Source organism: Carlito syrichta, unplaced genomic scaffold, assembly GCF_000164805.1.
Source record: "Carlito syrichta isolate Samal-C Ts95f unplaced genomic scaffold, Tarsius_syrichta-2.0.1 Scaffold309831, whole genome shotgun sequence".
In the NCBI taxonomy this organism is placed as follows: Eukaryota; Metazoa; Chordata; class Mammalia; order Primates; family Tarsiidae; genus Carlito; species Carlito syrichta.
This window is the reverse complement of record NW_007253927.1, coordinates 100,227-119,216: the sequence shown is the minus strand read 5'-3', so window position 1 is coordinate 119,216 and position 18,990 is coordinate 100,227. Positions and strand designations below refer to the sequence as shown.

Here is an 18,990-nt window from a genome sequence, read left to right as displayed (position 1 = left end):
GTCTATAATACTGAGTGACCTCTCACAGAAACAAAGATCCGAATATCACATGTTCTCACTCATATAATGGACCTTGAACATCCAATGCAATACTATAAGAAAATGACTGACGGTACTGGGAAACTATGGGGGAGAGGGGGATGGAATTAACAGTAGCAAATATCTGTCGGGAGATGGGAAAACACCTCTTATCAACAGGGTGCCTGAATGAAACGTAATTGTACACCTAACCCTTAACTGTACCCCACAAAACCATAATAAAAAATACTGATTAATAAAAAAAAAAAAGTCATGCATAATAGAGTTACGCTGAGGACCTTCTTAAGTGACAGGTGTGCAAACTGATGTGAACCTGATGATGGCCCTGGCATCACTCTAGTTGTGGAGCTCCCTAAACAGGAGAGGTTATCCAATGGTGCTTCACCCTGAGGAAGCACTCCTCCACAAAATTGGCAAATTTGATTGTATTGTCTTCACCCCTTTGACAAAAGTTGGTCATTACCACAACCCAGTCATTACCACAAATTCTCTCTTTGTGTCTCTTAATGAAATATTCTGCTCATGCTGAATCAGTGGCATGCACCATCCTAGTGGTGAGCAGACCTGGGACTGGGAATCATGACCATCATTCATAAGTTCCTGTGGTCCATGCGACATAGGAATTCTTAGTTATGGAGCCAAACTGAACTCTGAACCAATATGAGTACATTTTCTCTTGAGATCTGTATGAGACTGGAACAAAGAGAGCCTTCAGATGCTCTCAGCCTGGTGTTTGATGATATCCACGGTCTCCTCTAACCTCAAGTATAAGACAATTTTGTGAAGCATGAGAGGAACTGGAGAGGCAGGCTCATGAATACATACTAAAGAATTCTTTCGCTCAACTTGTGCCAGATGATGGCATTAGTTGAACATCTTCTGAGGGTTCAGGGAATGTGGAATGGTGATGCAAACAAGTAGAGAGCACTGCAGTCAAGTTGAGATGGAACAGAAACTAAGAAGTAGATATGATATCCACTTGTGAAATCATCAACACTCTTGAGAGCTCATGAGTTTAAAACTCACTGATTACAAGCATAGGGCTAGATTTCACATTCAAAATATTGCTCAAGAAACCCAATTATTACACTGTAGACTGATTTGAAAATTGAGATATGAGAGGACACACATCCAAAATGTATCACCCTGAGCCTTGTGAATCCTATATTCTTTGGCTCCTGATCCATGGGGATCTCCAGTTCTTGCTGGAAAACAGAGGTCCCAACTGAAATGTATTGTCTTGTCTGTATGTATTTGGAAGAAAGGTCTGTGGGAGGCAGCCTCCCAGTGAAGTATCAGTTTCCTTTTGACCCGCCCTTTTTGGCTCCTTTTCTCTCAGATGCTGGCCTGGAAATAAGCTGCTATCCCAGCAACAAAGTGCTGCAACCAGGTGGCTGGCCAGAAATCCTCTGAAAATGAAATATTCTCCAATATGGTGTTGACAAGTCTGGTCGACTTGTGGTGAGCATATGAATGTCCTTGCGATGGATATGGAATTGTCAGATACTTTTGTTGGGTCAATGATGAGTACTTTATATTGCCTTGACAGCGGTGATAACTTAAATATCACGTACAATGGCATGACGCTGAGTCCCAGCCTAGGAGACAGTTGTGGAAACCAACATGGAGAAGATGATGATGGTCCCGACTGTACGATCAAACTTGTTGCTGGAGAACTTGAAGTATGGAAGGCCATCTAGTGGAACAGCCCCATGTGGATATGCTCCTCCATAAAAATTACCCATATTACCCTTTTACTTTAATCCTCAATCCATGTCCTGGGCATTTACCATCCCTTGCTGAGCACCAAATCTCACTTGGTGTGTTCCAATGGAAATTTCTTCTCAGTATGACTGCATGACAGGCACCTTTATAGAGGAGTGCAAGATTGCAATTAGCTATTATGACCAATGGTTTACCAGTCACTGAGTATCACCAATAAGTCAGGAATTCTTGGTCTTGGAGGCAAGATGGACCTTCACCAATGTGTGCATTTTTCTCTCAAGGCCTGGGTGAAACAGGATGAAAAGGTGCCTTGAGATGCTCTTGGCATGCTTTTCTAGGAAGCCCATGTTTCTTTTCCAAATGGAGGGTGAAAAAACATTTGTTCAACTCTAAGGAAAAGAGAGAATCTGGCTCATTTAATAATAGTCAATGTATCTGTGGTTCACAATGTGAATGGCCATTTCTTCACCTGGACAACTTCTAAGAACTTAGAGCTTGGAATGGTGGCACAGAATAAAGAGAATCCACTGGTATCCTGGTGAGAGGGGGCACACAAGTCAAAAATGACTTTCCAACTTTTTTGAAACCACCACTTTTCTTCAGATCTCAAGATGTGAGAACACACACATCTTAACCACCTGACAAAATGCCCCATAACGAAGTTTTTCCATGAAATCCCATCTTTGAGAATGAGGAAATCTTTCCCACCTGAGATACGATGGGCAGCATGTCCAAGCTGTATGAAAAGTACCCTGTATGACCTTGACTTCTGTACCAGAAGAACTTCTGTCTCAGCCTCAGCCTACTGGACGAATTCCACATGAGCAGGTATCTCCTCTCATCATTATGTGGAGGAACAGACTGTGTGAGACAGCGTAATTTTGAAGGTAGTAGACAGCTTGTTCACTCAAGGTGTTCTCCTCTTTTTCCCAGGGATACCTTCTTCAGAGAAGCTCTTGGGAATAACTTATAGTCTCTGAAATGAAAGACATCACCCAGGTTCCAGGCCTCATTTCCTCAAAAATTCAAGTAGTCTCTGGTAATCTGGTCACATTTGGTTACTTGTGGTGAGCCTATGGGCCTCTATCCAAGGGAAGCATCAAAGGAGGATGCCTAGCTGGGTCAATGATGAAATCTTTGCCCAATGTCTAGAGAGTTGATGTCTTAAAAGTCATGCACAATAGAGTTGCACTGAGGACCTTCTTACGTGATAGGTGTGCCCACTGACATGAGCCTGATGATGGCCCTGGCATCATTTTAGTTGTGGAGCTCTCGAAGCCATGGAGGCTATCCAGGGGTGTTCAACCCTGAGAATGCACTCCTCCAAGAAATTGTAAAATTGATTGCAATGTCCAGACCTCTTTCCTAAAAGTGGGGCATTTTAATTACCCCTTCATTGCCACAAATTCTTGCTTTGTGTCTCTCAATGAAATATTTGGTCCATGCTGACTCGATGGCACACACCATCCTAGGGGAGAGCATGGCTGTGATTTGGAGTCATGACAATCATTCATAAGTTCCTGCAGCCCACTGAGGCATGGGAACTCACAGTTCTCTAGCCAAACTGAATTCTGAACCGATAAGAGAACCTTTTCTCTTGAGACCCGTATGAGACTGGAGCAAAGAGAACCTTCAGATGCTCTCCACCTGGTGTTTGATGATGTCCAGGGTGTCCTCTAACCTCAGGGGCAAGAGGATTTTGTCGATCTTGAGAGAAACTGCAGAGGTAGTCTCATGATACATACTAGAGCAGTCTTTTGCTCAACTTGTGAAAGATGATAGTCTTAGTTGCACATCTTTGGAGGGCTCAGGGAATGTGGAATGGTGACACAAACAAGTAGAGGGTGCAGGAGTCATATTGATAGGGGACACAAACTAAGACGTAGGTATGATATCCACTTGTGAAATCATCAACACTCTTGAAAGCTCATGAGGTGATAACTCCCTGATTACTAGCAGCGGGCTAGATTCAAACATTCCAAATATTGCTGAAGAAACCCAATTATTACACTGTAGACCGCTTTGCAAATTGAGATGTGAGAGGACACACATCCAAAATGTATCACCCTGAACCCTGTGTATCCTGTGTTCTTTGGCTCCTGATTCATGGGTATCTCCAGATGTTGCCCGAAAACAGAGGTCCCAACTGAAAAGTATTGTCTTGTCTGGATGTATTTGGAAGAAAGGTCTCTGGGAGGCAGCCTCTCTTTGGAAGTATCAATTTCCTTTATGACATGCCCTTTTTGGCCCCTTTTCTCCCAGAAGCTGGCCTGGAAATAAACTGCTATCGCAGCAACAAAGGGCTGCTACCATGTGGCTGGCCACCAATCCTCTGAAAATGAAATATTCTCCGAAAGACTGCTCCTGGTTGACTTGTGGTGAGCATATGACTGTCCTTGTGATGGATATGGGACTGGTGGATATTTTGTTGGATCAAAGATGTGTACTTTATATTGCCTTCAGGAGTGGGAAAGACTTAAATATTATGTACAATGGCATGACACTGAGGCCCAGCATAGGAGACAGTTGTGGTAAGAAACATGGGGAAGATGATGATGCTCCCAGCGGTTTGATCGAGTTTGGTGCTGGAGAACTTGAAGTACAGGACGCCATCTTGTGGAGCACCCCCATGTGGATATGCTCCTCCATAAATTCCCAATGTTACCCTTATACTGTAGTCCTCATCTCAGGTCCCGGGTATTTTAGCATCCCTTGATGAGCACCCCATTTCACTTTGTGTCTTTCAGTGGAAACTTCTGCTCAGCATGGCTGCATGGCATGCACCATCATAGAAGAGTGCAAGACTGTGATTAGTAGTCATGACCAATGGTTTACCAGTCACTGAATGTCATCAATCAGTGAGGACATCATGGTCTTGGAGGCAAGCTGGACCTTCACCAATGTGTGCAGTATTTCTCTCGAGGCCTGGGTGAAAATAGATGAAAAGACACTTTGAGATGCTCTTACCATGCTGTTCTAGGAGGCCCATGTATCTTTTCCAAATGGAGGGTTAATAGTCTTTTCTCCTGCTCTAAGAAAAGAGAGAATCAGGCTTACTTTATAATAGTCAATGTATCTGTGGCTTACGATGTGAGTGGTCATGTACCATGCTGTGTACCTCCAGTGATCTCAGAAAGCTTGGAATGGTGCCAAAGAGCAAAGAGAATCCACTGGTCTACTGGTGAGAGGGGGCACACATGTCAAAAATAACTGTCCAACATTTTTGAAATTACCACCATTCTTCAGAACTCAAGATGTGAGAACACACACATGTTAACCACCTGGGAAAATGCCCCATAACCAAGCCTATCCACAAAATTCCCTCTTTCAGAATGAGAAACTCTTTCCAACCTGAGATACGAACAGGGGCAACTCCAAATTTTATCTAAAGTACCCTCTCTGGACTTAGCTTTAGTCCTGGAGGAACTTCTGTCTCAGCATACTGGATGGATTCCACATGAGCAGGTATCACTTTCATCATTATGTGGAGGAACTGATTGTATGAGACAGCATAATTTGGGAGCTTGTAGACAGCTTTTTCCCTCAAGCTGTTCTCCATGTTTCATGGGGATCCCTTCTTCAGAGAATGCCTTGGGAATAACTGTTAGTTGGACGTCACCCAGGGTCCTGGTCTCATTTCCTCAGAAATTCAAATAGCCTCCAGTAATCTGGTCATGTTTGGTTACTTGTGGTGAGCCTATGGGAGTCTTCCCAAAAGAGGCAGCAAAGGAGTTTGCCTAGCTGGGTCAATAATGAAATCTTTACCTTGTCTCTTGGGAGGTGTTTTCTTAAAAGTCATGCTCAATAGACTTATGCTGAGGACCTTCTTATGTGACAGGTGTGAAAACTGACGTGAACCTTATGATGGCCCTGGCATAGCTCTAGTTGTGGTGCTCTCTAAGACACAGAGGTTACCCAGGGGTGCTCAAGCCTGAGGAAGCACCCCTCCACGAAATTGGCAAATTCGATTGTAATGTCTTGAGCCTTTTCCCAAAAGCGTGGTACTTTAACCACCCTTTCCTTACCACAGATACTCTCTTTGTGGCCCTCAATGAAATATTCGGCCCACACTGGATCGATGGCATGCACCATTCTAGTGGAGTGCATGCTGGTATTGGGAGTCATGACCATCATTCATAAGTTCCTGTGGCCCACTGAGTCATGGGAACTCCCACTTGTGGAGTCAAACTGAACTCTGAACCAATATGAGTACCTTTTCTCTTGAGGAACTTACGTGACTGGAGCAAAGAGAGCCTGCAGATTCTCTAAGCCTGGTGTTTGATTATGCCAGGGTTTCCTAAAACTCAGGGAGAAGAGGATTTTGTCACGATGAGAGAAACTGGAGAGGCAGGCTCATGAATACATGCTAAAGCATTCTTTTGCTCAACTTGTGCCAGATGATGGCCTTAGTTGCACATCATCTGAGGAATCAGGGAATGTGGAATGTGATGCAAATAAGTAGAGGGTGCTGCAGTTATGTTTAGAGCAGACACAAACTAAGGAGTAGATATGATATCCACTTGTGAATTCATCAACACTCTTATAAGGTCAAGTGGTGAAAACTCACTGATACAAACAGCAGGCTAGATTCAAACAATTCAAATATTGCTCAAGAAACCCAACTATTACACTGTAGACCACTTTATAAATTGAGATATGAGAAGACATTCATCCAATATGTATCACCCTGAATTCTGTGTTTGCTGTGTTCTTTGGCTTCTGATCCATGGGGATCGCTAGATCTTGCCCGAAAACACAGGTCCCAACTGAAATGTAGTATCTCGTCTAGATGTATTTGAAAGAATGGTCTGTGAGAGAGGTCTCCCAGTGAAAGTATCAGTTCCTTTGTTACACCCCTTTTGGGTCTCTTTCTCCCAGAAACTGGCCTAGAAATAGGCTGCTATCCCAAAAATAAAGGGCTGTAATCAGGTGGTTGGCCATGGATCCTCTGAAAATCAAATGTTCTCCCAAACACTGTTCCAGGTTGACTTGTGGTGAGCATATGACTGTCGCTGTTACTTATATGGAATTGGTGGATACTTTTGTTGGGTCAATGATGAGTAATTTTATTGCCTTGAGGAGCAGTGATGACTTAAATATCATGTACAATGGCATGCCGCTGAGGCCCAGTCTCGAAGACAGTTGTGGAGACCAATATGGGGAAAATGATGATCCCTCCATTGTGATCGAGTTTCATGCTGGAGAACTTGAAGTACGGGAGGCCATCTTGTGGAGCATGTGGGTATGCTCCTCCATAAAAATTCCCTATGTTATCCTTATACTTTAATCCTCATCCCAAGTACTGGTCATTTTAGCATCCCTTGCTGAGCACCTCATCTCACTTTGTGTCTTTCAGTGGAAAATTCTGCTCAGAATGACATACAACTCCATTGTAGAGGAGTACATGACTTCGATTGGTTTTCATGACCAATAGTTTACCAGTCACCGAGGGTCATCAATCAATGAGGAGTTCTTGGTCTTGGTGGCAAGTTGAACCTTCACCAATGTGGGCAGTTTTTCTCTCAAGACCTGGGTAAAACTGGACAAAAAGGCTCCTTGAGATGCTCTTGGCATGCTGTTCTAGGAGACCCATGCTTCTTTTCCAAATGGAAGGTGAATAGACTTTTGTCCCACTCTAAGGAAAAAAGAGGACCTGGCTTGTTTAATAATAGTCAATGTATCTGTATCGCACGATGTGAATGGCCATGACCTCAGTAAGGCGCCTTGTGAGAACTTAAAGAGCTTGGAATGGTGGCACAGAGCAAATAGAATCTACTGGTATCCTGGTGAAAGGGGGCACACAAGTCAATAATGACTGTCCAATATTATTCAAACCACCCCCTTTCTTCAGAACTCAAAATGTGAGAACACACACATGTTAAACCCCTGACAAAATGCCACATTACCAAGCTTTACTACGGAAATCCATCTTTGAGAATGAGGACGCTTTCCCTCCTGAGATACGAAGGGAGTTGTGTCCAAGCTTTATCAAAACTACCCTCTATGGACTTGACTCCAAACTTGGAGGACTTTCTGTCTAAGCCTACTGGACGGATTCCATATTAGCAGGTATCTCATTTCATCATTATGTGGAGGGACCGATTGTATGAGACAGCAAAATTAGGGAGGTAGTAGACAGCCTGTTCACTCAAGCTGTCCTCCTGTTTTTCACAGGGATCCCTTCCTCAGAGAATGCCTAGGGAATAACTGTTAGTCTATAGGATGAAGGATGTCATCCATGTGCCTGGCTTCATTTCCTCAAAAAGTCAAACAGTCTCCAGTAATCTGGTTATGTTTTGTTACTTGTGGTGAACCTCTGGGCCTCTCTCTTAAGGAGGCATCAAAGCAGGATGCCTAGCTGCGTCAATAATGAAATCTTTGTCTTGTCTCTAAAGAGGAGTTGTCTTAAAAGTCATGCATAATAGAGTTATGCTGAGGACCTTCTTACCTGACAAGTGTGCAAACTGACGAGAGGCTGATGATGGCCCTGGCATCACTCTAGTTGTGGAGCTCTCTAAGCCACAGAGGTTATCTAGGGGTGCTCAACCCTGAAGGAGCACTTCTCCATGAAATTGGCAAATTTGATTGTAGTCTCTTGAACCCTTTCCCCAAAGTGGGGCACTTGAACACCCCCTTCCCTACCACAAATTCTCTCTTTGTGTCTCTCAATGAAATATTCTGGCCATGCTGGATCGATGGCACACACCATCCTACAGGTGAGCATGGCTAGGATTGGGACTCATGACCATCATCCATAAGTTCCTGCGGCACATGGAGATATGGGGACTCTCAATTCTGGAGCCAAACTTAACTCTGAACCAATATGAGTATCTTTTCTCCTGAGACTCATATGAGCATGGACCAAAGAGAGACTCAGATGCTCTCAGCCTGGTGTTTGAAGTTGTCCAGCATCTCCTCTAATCTCAGGGTGAAGAGAATTTTATCACGCTTGAGAGAAGCTGGAGAGGCAGGCTCATGAATATACTACAGCATTTTATCGCTCACCTTAGGCCTGACGATGGTCTTAGTTGCACATCTTCTGAGGGCTCAGGGAATGTGGAATGGTGACACAAACAAGTAGAGGGTGCTGCAGTCATGTTGAGAGAGGAGAGAAACTGAGAAGTAGATATGATATCCACTTGTGAAATCATCAAAACTCTTGAAAACTCACAAGGTGAACATGTGAAAATCTGGAGAGGCAGACTCATGCATACATGCTAAAGCATTCTTTCGCTCAACTTGTGCCAGATGATGGCCTTAGTTGCACATCTTCTGAGGAATCAGGTAATGTGGAATGGTGACACAAACAAGTAGAGGGTGCTGTAGTCATGTTGAGAGGGGACACAAACTAAGAAGTAGATATGATATCCACTTGTTAAGTCATCAACACTCTCTAAAGCTCAAGTGGTAAAAACTCACTGATTATAAGCAGCAGGCTAGAATCAAACATTCCAAATATTCCTCAAGAAACCCAATTATTACACTCTAGACCACTTTGTAAATTGAGATATGAGAGGACATGCATCCAATATGTATCATTCTGAACCCTGGGTATGCTGTGTTCTTTGGCTCCTGATCCATGGGGACCACCAGACGTTGTCTGAAAACAGATGTCCCAACTGAAATGTAATGTCTTGTCTGGGTGTATTTGGAAGAAAGATCTGTGAGAGGAGGCCTCCCAGTTGAAGTATCAGTTTCTTTTTTGACATGCCCATTTTGACTACTTTTTTCCCAGAAGGTGGCCTGGAAATAAGCTGCTATCCCATACACAAAGGACTGTAATGAGGTGGCTGGTCAAGGATCATCTGAAAATGAAATATCCTCCCAATTGCTGTTCCTGCTTGACTGGTGGTGAGCATATGACTGTCCTTCATACATATGTGGGATTGGGGGATACTCTTGTTTGGCCAATGATGAGTACTTTATATTGTTTTGTGGAGTGGTGATGACTTAAGTATCATGTACAATAGCATGATGCTGAGGCCCAGCCTAGAAGACAGTTGTGCAAACCAACATTGGGAAAATGATGATGGTCCCTATGGTACAATCTAGTTTGTTGCTGGAAGACTTGACATCCGGGAGGCATCTTGTGGAGCATGTGGATATGCTCCCCCATAAAAATTTCCCAATTTATCCTTACACATTAATCGTCATCTCAGGTCCTGCGCATTTTAGCATCTGCTGAACACCACATCTCACACTGTGTCTTTCAGTGGAAAATTCTTCTCAGAATGGCTGCATGGCATGCACCATCGTAGAGGAGTGCATGACTTCTATTGGTTGTCAAGACCAATGGTTTACCAGTCACCGAGGGTCATCAATCAACGGGGTGTTCTTGGTCTTGGAGGCAAGCTGGACCTTCACCAATGTGTGCAGTTTTCTCTCAAGTCCTGACTTCTATTGGTTGTCAAGACCAATGGTTTACCAGTCACCGAGGGTCATCAATCAACGGGGTGTTCTTGGTCTTGGAGGCAAGCTGGACCTTCACCAATGTGTGCAGTTTTCTCTCAAGTCCTGGGTGAAAGTGGACAAAAAGATGCCTTGAGATGCTCTTGGCATGCTCTTCTAGGAGGCCCATGATTCTTTTCCAAATGGAGGATGAATAGACTTTTTTCCTGCTCTAAGGAAAAGAGAGAATCAGGCTTGCTGAATAATAGTCAATGTATCTGTGACTCACGATGTGAAGGGCCAAGTCCTCAGCTGTACACATTCTGAAAACTTAGAGAACTTGGAATGGTGGCACAGAGTAAAGACAATACAGTGGTCTCCTGATGGGAGAGGGGACACAAGTCAAAAATGACTGTCCAACATTTTCGTAACACCACCCTTCTTCAGAACTCAAGATATGCAAACACACGGGTTAAATCCCTGGCAAAATGTCTCATAACCAAGCTTTGCTATGGAAATCTATCTTTTGAGAATGAGGAACTCTTTTCCACCTGAGATGTGAAGGGAGGCATGTCCAAGCTGTTTCTAAACTACCCTGTCTAGAATTGACTCCATTCATGCAGAAACTTGTGTCTCAGCCTACTGGACAGATTCCCCATGAGCAGGTATCTAATTGCATCATTGTGTGGATGAACCAATTGTATGAGACAGCAAAATTAGGGAGGTAGTAGACAGCTTGTTCACTCAAGCTGCCCTCCTCTTTTTCACAAGGATCCCTTCTTCAGAGAAGTCATTGGAAATAACTGTTAGTCTTTGGAGGAATGATGTCACCCAGGAGCCTGACCTCATTTCCTCAGAAAGTCAAATAGTCTCTAGTAATCTGGTCACAATTGGTTACTTTTGGTGAGCCTATGAGCCTTTTTCAAAAGAAGGCATCTAAGGAGGATGCTTAGCTGGGTCAATAAAGAAATCTTTGCCTTGTCTCTAGAGAGGTGTTGTCTTAAAAGTCTTGTGCAATAGTGTTACGTTGAAGACCTTCTTGCGTGTCAGGTGTGCAAACAGAAGTGAGCCTCAGGATGGTCCTGACATTGCCCTAGTAGGGCAGGACTCTAAGCCGGAGAAGCTATCCAGGGGTGCTCTCCTCCCTGAAATAGGATAATTCTAGGAAGCACTCCCCCATGAAATAGGATAATTCAATTGTTTTGTCTTGACCCATTTCAGAAAACTCAGGCACTTAAAAAACCCCTTCCTTAAGCAAGTACTCTCTTTTTGTCACTCAATGAAATATTCTGCCCATGCTGGATGAATGGCATGCACCATGCTATAGAAGAGCATGGCTGGGATTGGTAATCATGATCATCATTCATAAGTTCCTGTGAGCCACTTAGGCATGGGAGCTCTCAGTTCTGGAGCCAAACTGAACTCTGAAACAATATGAATACATTTTCTCTTGAGACCCGTATAAGACTGGAGCAAAGATAACTCACAGATGCTCTAAACCTGGTGTTTGATGATGTCCAGAGTCTCCTCTATACTCAGGGAGAAGAGGATTTTTGCGAGCATGAGAGAAATTGGAGAGGCAAGCTCATGAATACATGCTAACGCATTCTTTCACTCAACTTTTGCCAGACGTTGGCCTTAGTTGCACATCTTCTGAGGGCTCAGGGAATGTGGAATGGTGATGCAAACAAGTAGAGGGTGCTTCAGTCATGTTGAGAGGGGACAAAAGCTAAGAAGTAGATATGATATCCACTTGTGAATTCATCAACACTCTTGAAAGCTCCAGTGGTGAAAACTCACTGATTACAACAGCAGGCTAGATTCAAACATTCCAAATATTGCTCAAGAAACCCAATTATTACAATGTGGACCACTTTATAACTTGAGATATGAGAGGACACGCATCCAATATGTATCACCCTGAACCCTGGGTATGCTGTGTTCTTTGGCTCCTGATCCATAGGGATCCCAGATGTTGCCAGAAAAAAGAGGTTTCAACTGAAATGTATGGTCTCGTCTGGATGTATTTGGAAGAAAGATCTGTGGGAGGAGGACTCCCAGTGGAAGTATCAGTTTCCTTTTAGACACGCCCTTTTTGACTCCTTTTCAAAAATGTGTGCAGTTTTTCTCTCAGTGCTAGAGAACAGCATTGCTAGAGTTGGGAGTCATGACTTTTATTCATAAGTTCCTGTGGGCCACTTAGGCATGGGAACTCTCTGTTCTGGAGCCAAATGGAACTCTGAACCAATATGAGTACTTTTCTCTTGAGACCCATATAAGACTGGAGCAAAGAGAACCCGCAGATGCTCTAAGCCTGGTGTTTGATGATGTCCAATGTCTACTCTAAACTCAGGGAAAAGAGTATTTTGTTGAGCATGAGAGAAACTGGAGAGGCAAGCTCATGAATACATGCTAAAGCATTCTTTCCCACAACATGTTCCAGACAATAGCCTTAGTTGTACATCTTCTGAGGAATCAGAAAATGTGGAATGGTGATGCAAACAAGTAGAGGTTGCTGCAATCATGTTGAGTGGGGACACAAAATAAAAATTAGATTTGATATCCACTTGTGAATTCATCAACACTCTTGAACCATCAAGCACTAGATATGAGAGGGCACACATTCAATATGTATCACCCTGATCCCAGGGTATACTGTGTTCTTTGGCTCCTGATCCATGGGGATTGCCAGAGGTTGCCCCAAAACAGAGGTCCCAACTGTAACATATTGTCTCATCTGGATGAATTTGGAAGAAAGGTCTGTGGGAGGAGGCCTCCCAGTGGAAGTATCAGTTTCCTTTTTGACGTGCCCATCTTGGACTCCTTTTCTCTCATAAGCAAGCCAGGGAATAAGCTGCTATCCTGAAATCAAAGGGCTGTAACAAGGTGGCTGTCCATGGATACTCTGAAAATGAAATATTCTCCCAAACGCTGTTCCTGGTTGCTTGTGGTGAGCATATGACTGTCCTTGCTACATTTATGGGATTGGAAGATACTGTTGTTGGGTCAATGATGAGTACTTTATATTGCCTTGAGGAGCTGTGATGACTTAAGTATCACGTACAATGGCATGATGCTGAGGCCTAGCCTAGAAGACAGTTGTGAAAACCCACATGGGGAAAATGATGATGGTCCCTTCAGTACGATCAAGTTTGGAGTTGTAGAACTTGAAGTATGGGAGGCCATCTTGTGGAGCATGTGGATATGCTCCTCCATAAAAATTCCCCATTTTAGCCTTATACATTTATCCCCCTCACAGGTCCTGGGCATTTTATCATCCGCTGAGCACCACATCTCATTTTGTGTCTTTCGGTGGATAATTCTGATCAGAGTGACTGCAAGGAATGCATCATCGCAGAGGAGTACATGACTTAGATTGGTTGTGATGACCAATGGTTTACTAGTCACCGAGGGTCATCAATCAAGGGGTGTTTTTGGACTTGGAGGCAAGCTGGACCTTCAAAAATGTGTGTAGTTTTTCTCTCAAGACCTGAGTGAAACTGCACAAAAAGGGACCTTGAGATGCTCTTGGCATGCTGTTATAAGAGGCCCATGCTTCTTTTCCAAATGGAGGGCGAATAGACTTTGTCCTGCTCTAAGGAAAAGAGATAATCAGGTTTGTTTAATAATAGTCAATGGGTCTTGGCTCATGATGTGAATGGCCATGTCCTCAGATGGGTGCCTTCTGGTAACTTAGATGGCAATGGTGGCACACAGCAAAAAGAATCCACTGTTCTCCTGGTGAGAGAGGCACACAAGTCAATAGAGGCTGGCCAACATTTTTCAAATCACAACCTTTCTTCCGAACTCATGATATCAGAGCACACACAGGTGAAACCCCTGGAAAAATGTCCCATAATCAAGCTTTACTACAGAAATCAATCTTTGAGAATGCAGAACTCTTTCCCACCTGAGATACGAAGGGAGGCATGTCCAAGCTGTATCAAAATTACCATCTCTGGACTTGACTCCAGTCATGGAGGAACTGCTATCTCAGCTTAAATGATGGATTCCGCATGAGCATGTATCTAATTTCGTCATTATGTGGATGAAATAATTGTATGACATAGCAATATTAGGAAGGTAGTAGACAGCTTGTTCACTCAAGCTGTCCTCTTCTTTTTCACAAGGATCCCTTCTTCAGAGAAGTCCTTGGGAATAACTGTTAGTCTCTGAACAAAGGATGTCACCCAGGTGACTTGCCTCATTTCCTCAGAAAGTCAAATAGTCTCCAGGAATCTGGTTGCATTTGGTTATTGTGGTGAGCCTATGGGCAACTTTCAAAAGGAGACAGCAAAGAAAGATGCCTAGCTGGGTCAATGATGAAATGTTTGACTTGTCTCTAGAGAGGTGTTGTCTTAAAAGTCTTGCACAATAGAGTTATGCTGAGGAACTTCTTACGTGCTTGTGTGCAAACTGATGTGAGCCTGATGTTGGCCCTGACATTGCTCTAGTTGTGGAGTACTCTAAGCCAGAGAGGTTAACCAGGGGTGCTCAACCCTGAGGAAGCACTCCTCCATGATATACACATATTCAATTGTAATGTCTTGACCATTTTCACAAAAGATGGGTACTTGAACTACCCCTTCCTTACCAAAAATTCTCTTTGTGTTTCTCAATGAAATATTCTGCCCACACTGAATGGATGGCACACACCATGCTAGGGGAGAGAATGGCTGGGATTGGGAGTCATGACCATCATTCATCAGTTCCTGGGGCCAATGAGGCATGGGAACTCTCAGTTCTGGAGCAAAACTGAACTCTGAAGCAGTATGAGTACATTTTCTCTTGAGATCCATATGAAACTGGAACAAAGTGTCCCTGCATGTGCCCTAAGCCTGGTGTTTGATAATGTTCATTGTCTCCTCTAAACTCAGAGAGAAGAGAATTTTATCAAGCACGGGAGAAACTGGAGATGGAGGCTAATGAATACATGCTAAAGCATTCTTTTGCTTAATTTGTTCCACATGATGTCCTTAAGTGCACATCTTCTGAGGCATCAGAGAATGTGGAATGCTGACACAAACAAGTAGAGGGAATTGCAGTCATGTTGAGAGGGAACACAAACTAAGAAGTAGATATGATATCCACTTGTGAAGTCATCAACACTCTTGAAAGCTCATGCAGTGAAAACTCACTGATTAAAAGCAACAGGTTAGATTCAAGGATTCCAAATGTTGCTCAAGAAACCCAATTATTACATGTAGACCGCTTTATAACTTGAGATATGAGAGGGCATGCATCCTCTGATCGTTCACCACACACAGGATATGTATCACTCTGAACCCTGTGTATGGTGTGTTCTTTGTCTCCTAATCCATGGGGATCACCAGCCACTGCCTGAAAACAGAAGTCCCAACTGAAATGTATTGACTCATCTGGATGTATTTGGAACAAAGTTCTGTGGGAGGAGAACTCCCAGTGGAAGTATCAGTTTCCTTTTTGCCATGCCTTTTTGCCTCCTTTTCACCAAGAAGGTAGCCTGGAAGTAAGCTACTATCCCAAAAACAAAGAGCTGTAACTAACTGGCTGTCCACGGATACCACGAAAATGAAATAATCTCCCAAACACTGTTCCTGGTTGACTTCTGGTGAGTAATGACTGTCCTTGCTACATATATGGAATTGGCAGATACTTTTGTTGGGTCAATGATGAGTACTTGATATTGCCTTGAGGAGTGGTGATGACTTAAATATCAAGTACAATAGCATGACGCTGAGGCCCAGCCTAGAAGACAGTTGTGTAAACCAACAGGGGGAAAATGATAATGGACCCATCGGAACGAATGAGTTTGGTGCTGGATAACTTGAAGTATGGGAAGCCATCTTGTGGAGCATGTGGATATGCTCCTCCAAAAAATTCCCCAGATTACATAATACTTTCATTCTCATCCCAGGTACTGGGCATTTTAGCATCCCTTGCTGAGCACCACATCACACTTTATGTCTTTCAGTGGAAAATTATGCTCAGAATGGTTGCATGGCATGCACCGTCATAGAGGAGCGCATGATTTTGATTGGTTGTCATGATCAATGTTTTACCAGTCACTGAGGGTCATCAATCAAGGAGGTGTTCTTGATCTTGGAGGCAAGCTGGACCTTCACCAATGCATGCAGTATTTCTCTCAAAGCCTGGTTGAAACTGAACAAAAAGGCGCCTTGAGATGCTCTTGGCATGTTCTTCTAGGAGTCGCATGCTTCTTTTCCAAATGGAGGACGAATGGACTTTCATCCTGCTCTAAGGAAAAGAGAGAATCAGGCTTGTTTTCTAATAGTTCTAGTATCTGTGGCTCACGATGTAATTGGCCGTGTCCTCAGCTGGACACCTTGTGGAAACTTAGAGAGTTTGGAATGGTGGCACAGAGCAAAGATAATCCACTGGTCTCCTGATGAGAGAGGGCACACAAGTAATAAATACTGTCCAACATTTTTCTTACCACCACCTTTCTTCAGAACTCAAGATATGAGAACACACATGTTAAATCCCTGGCAAAATGCCCCATAACGAAGCTTTGCTATGGCAATGCATCTTTGAGAATGAGGAAATCAGTCAGGCTTGGTGGCGCAACCTGTAATCCCACATCTTTGGGAGGCTGAGGTGAGTGGATTGCCTGAGCCCGCGATTCGAGACCCGCCTGGGCAGTGAGACCTCATCTCTACAATAAATCAAAAAATCAGCCGGGCGTGGTAGTGCATGCCTGTAGTTCCAGGTACTTGGAAAACTGAGGTGGAAGGATCACCGGAGCCCAGCAGGTCGAGGCTGCGGTGGCCGGGAGCAGCCACTGCACTCCAGTCTGGGTGACAGAGTGACACTCCAACTCAAAAAAAAAAAAAAAAAAAAAGAGAGAGAATGAGGAAATCTTTCCCAACTGAGATACAAAGGGAGGCATGTCCAAGCTGTATCAAAAGGACCCTGTCTGAACTTCACTCCACTTATGGAGGAACTTCTGTCTCAACCTGCCTGTCAGATTCCACATGAGCTGGTATCTAATTTCATAATTGTGTGGATAAAATGATTATATGAGACAGCAAAATTAGGGAGGTAGTATACAGCTTGTTCACTCAAGCTGTCCTCCTCCTTTTCACAGGGATGCCTTCTTCAGAGAAATCCTTGGGAATAACTGTTAGTCCCTGGATGAAGGACATCACCCAATTGCCTGTCCTCATTTCCTCTGAAAATCAAATAGTCTCCAGTTATCTGGTTGCACTTGTTTACTTGTGGTGAGCCTATGGGCCTCCATCAAAAGGCAGTAAAACAGGATGCCTAGCTGGATCTATGAAATCTATGAAATCTATGCCTTGTCTCTAGGGAGGTGTTGTCTTAAGAGTCTTGTGCAGTTGACTTACACTGAGGACCTTCCTTCATGACAGATGTGTAAACTGACATGATCCTGAGGATAGCCCTGACATTTCTCTAGTTGTGGAGCACTCTAAGTTTGAGAGGCTAACCATGGGTGCTCAACCCTGAGGAAGGACACCTCCATGAAATGGGCAAATTGGATTGTAAAGTCTTCACCACTTTCACAAATGCTGGGCATTTTAACAAACCCTTCCTTTCCACAAATTCTCTCTTTGTGTCTCTCAATACAATATTCTGCCCATGCTGGATGGATGGCAGGCACCACGCTTTGGTAGAGCATGGCTGGGATTGGGAGTCATGACCATTATTTATCAGTTACTATGGGCCACTTTGGCATGGGAACTCTAAGTTCTGGAGCCAAACTGAACTCTGAACTAATATGAGTACCTTTTCTCTTCAGACCCGTATGAGACTGGAGCAAAGAAAGCTCGCAGATGCTCTAAGCCTGGTGTTTGATGATGTCCAGGGTTTTCTCTAAACTCAGGTAGAAGAGGATTTTGTCGAGCATGAGAGAAACTGGAGATGCAGGCTCATGAATACATGCTAAAGCATTCTTTTGCTCAAATTGTTCTAGACGATGGCCTTAGTTTCACATCTTCTGAGGAAATGGGGAATGTGGAATGGTGATGCAAACAAATAGAGGGTGCTGGAGTCATGTTGACAGGGGTCAAAAACTAAGAAGTAGATATGATATCCACTTGTGAATTCAATCCTCTTGAAAACTCAAGTGGTGGCAACTCACTGATTAAAAGCAGCAGGTTAGACTCAAACATTCCAAATATTGCTCAAAAAACCCAATTATCACATTGTAGACCACTTGATAATTTGAGATATGAGAGGACATGCATCCAATATTTATGAACCTGAATCCTGTGTATGCTGTGTTTTTTGACTCCTGATCCATGGGGATTGCTAGACATTGCCTGAAAACAGAGGTCCCAACTGAAATGTATTGTCTTGACTGGACGTATTTGGAAGAAAGGTCTGTGGGAGGAGGCCTCCCAGTGGAAGTATCAGTTTCCTTTTTAGCACATCCTTTTTGACTCCTTTTTTCCCAGAATCTGACCTGGAAATAAGCTTCTATCTCCAAACCAAAGGGCTGTAACAAGGTGGCTGGCCACGGATCCTGTGAAAATGAAATGTTCTCCCAAACGCTGTTCCTGGTTGACTTGTGGTGAGCAAATGACTGTCCTTGCTACATATATGGAATTGGCAGATACTTTTGTTGGGTCAATGATGAGTACTTTATATTGCCTTGAGGAGTGGTGATGACTTAAATATCAAGTACAATGGCATAACGCTGAGGCCCAGTCTAGAAGACAGTTGAATAATCCAACTTGGGGAAAATTATGATGGTCCCTTTGGTACGATCTAGTTTGGTGCTGGAGGACTTGACGTATGGGAGGCCATCTTGGACTGCATGTAACTATGCTACTCCATAAAATTCCCCGTGTTTTTCTTATACTTTAATCTTCAACC

At 43.6% G+C, this 18,990-nt stretch overlaps 1 long non-coding RNA gene across 2 annotated transcripts; it reads left to right on the top strand.

Annotated features, from left to right (window-relative positions):
* The first annotated feature begins 6,915 nt into the window (after positions 1–6,915).
* On the top strand, positions 6,916–18,679 carry LOC103270432. Of its 2 annotated transcripts, none has more exons than XR_504972.1 (4): positions 6,916–7,006; positions 7,121–7,377; positions 9,500–9,615; positions 18,570–18,679. It is a non-coding gene; the product is annotated as an uncharacterized LOC103270432 (long non-coding RNA). The 2 variants fall into 2 exon arrangements; XR_504971.1 differs by lacking the exon at positions 18,570–18,679 and adding an exon at positions 13,412–13,720.
* Positions 18,680–18,990: the final 311 nt, after the last annotated feature.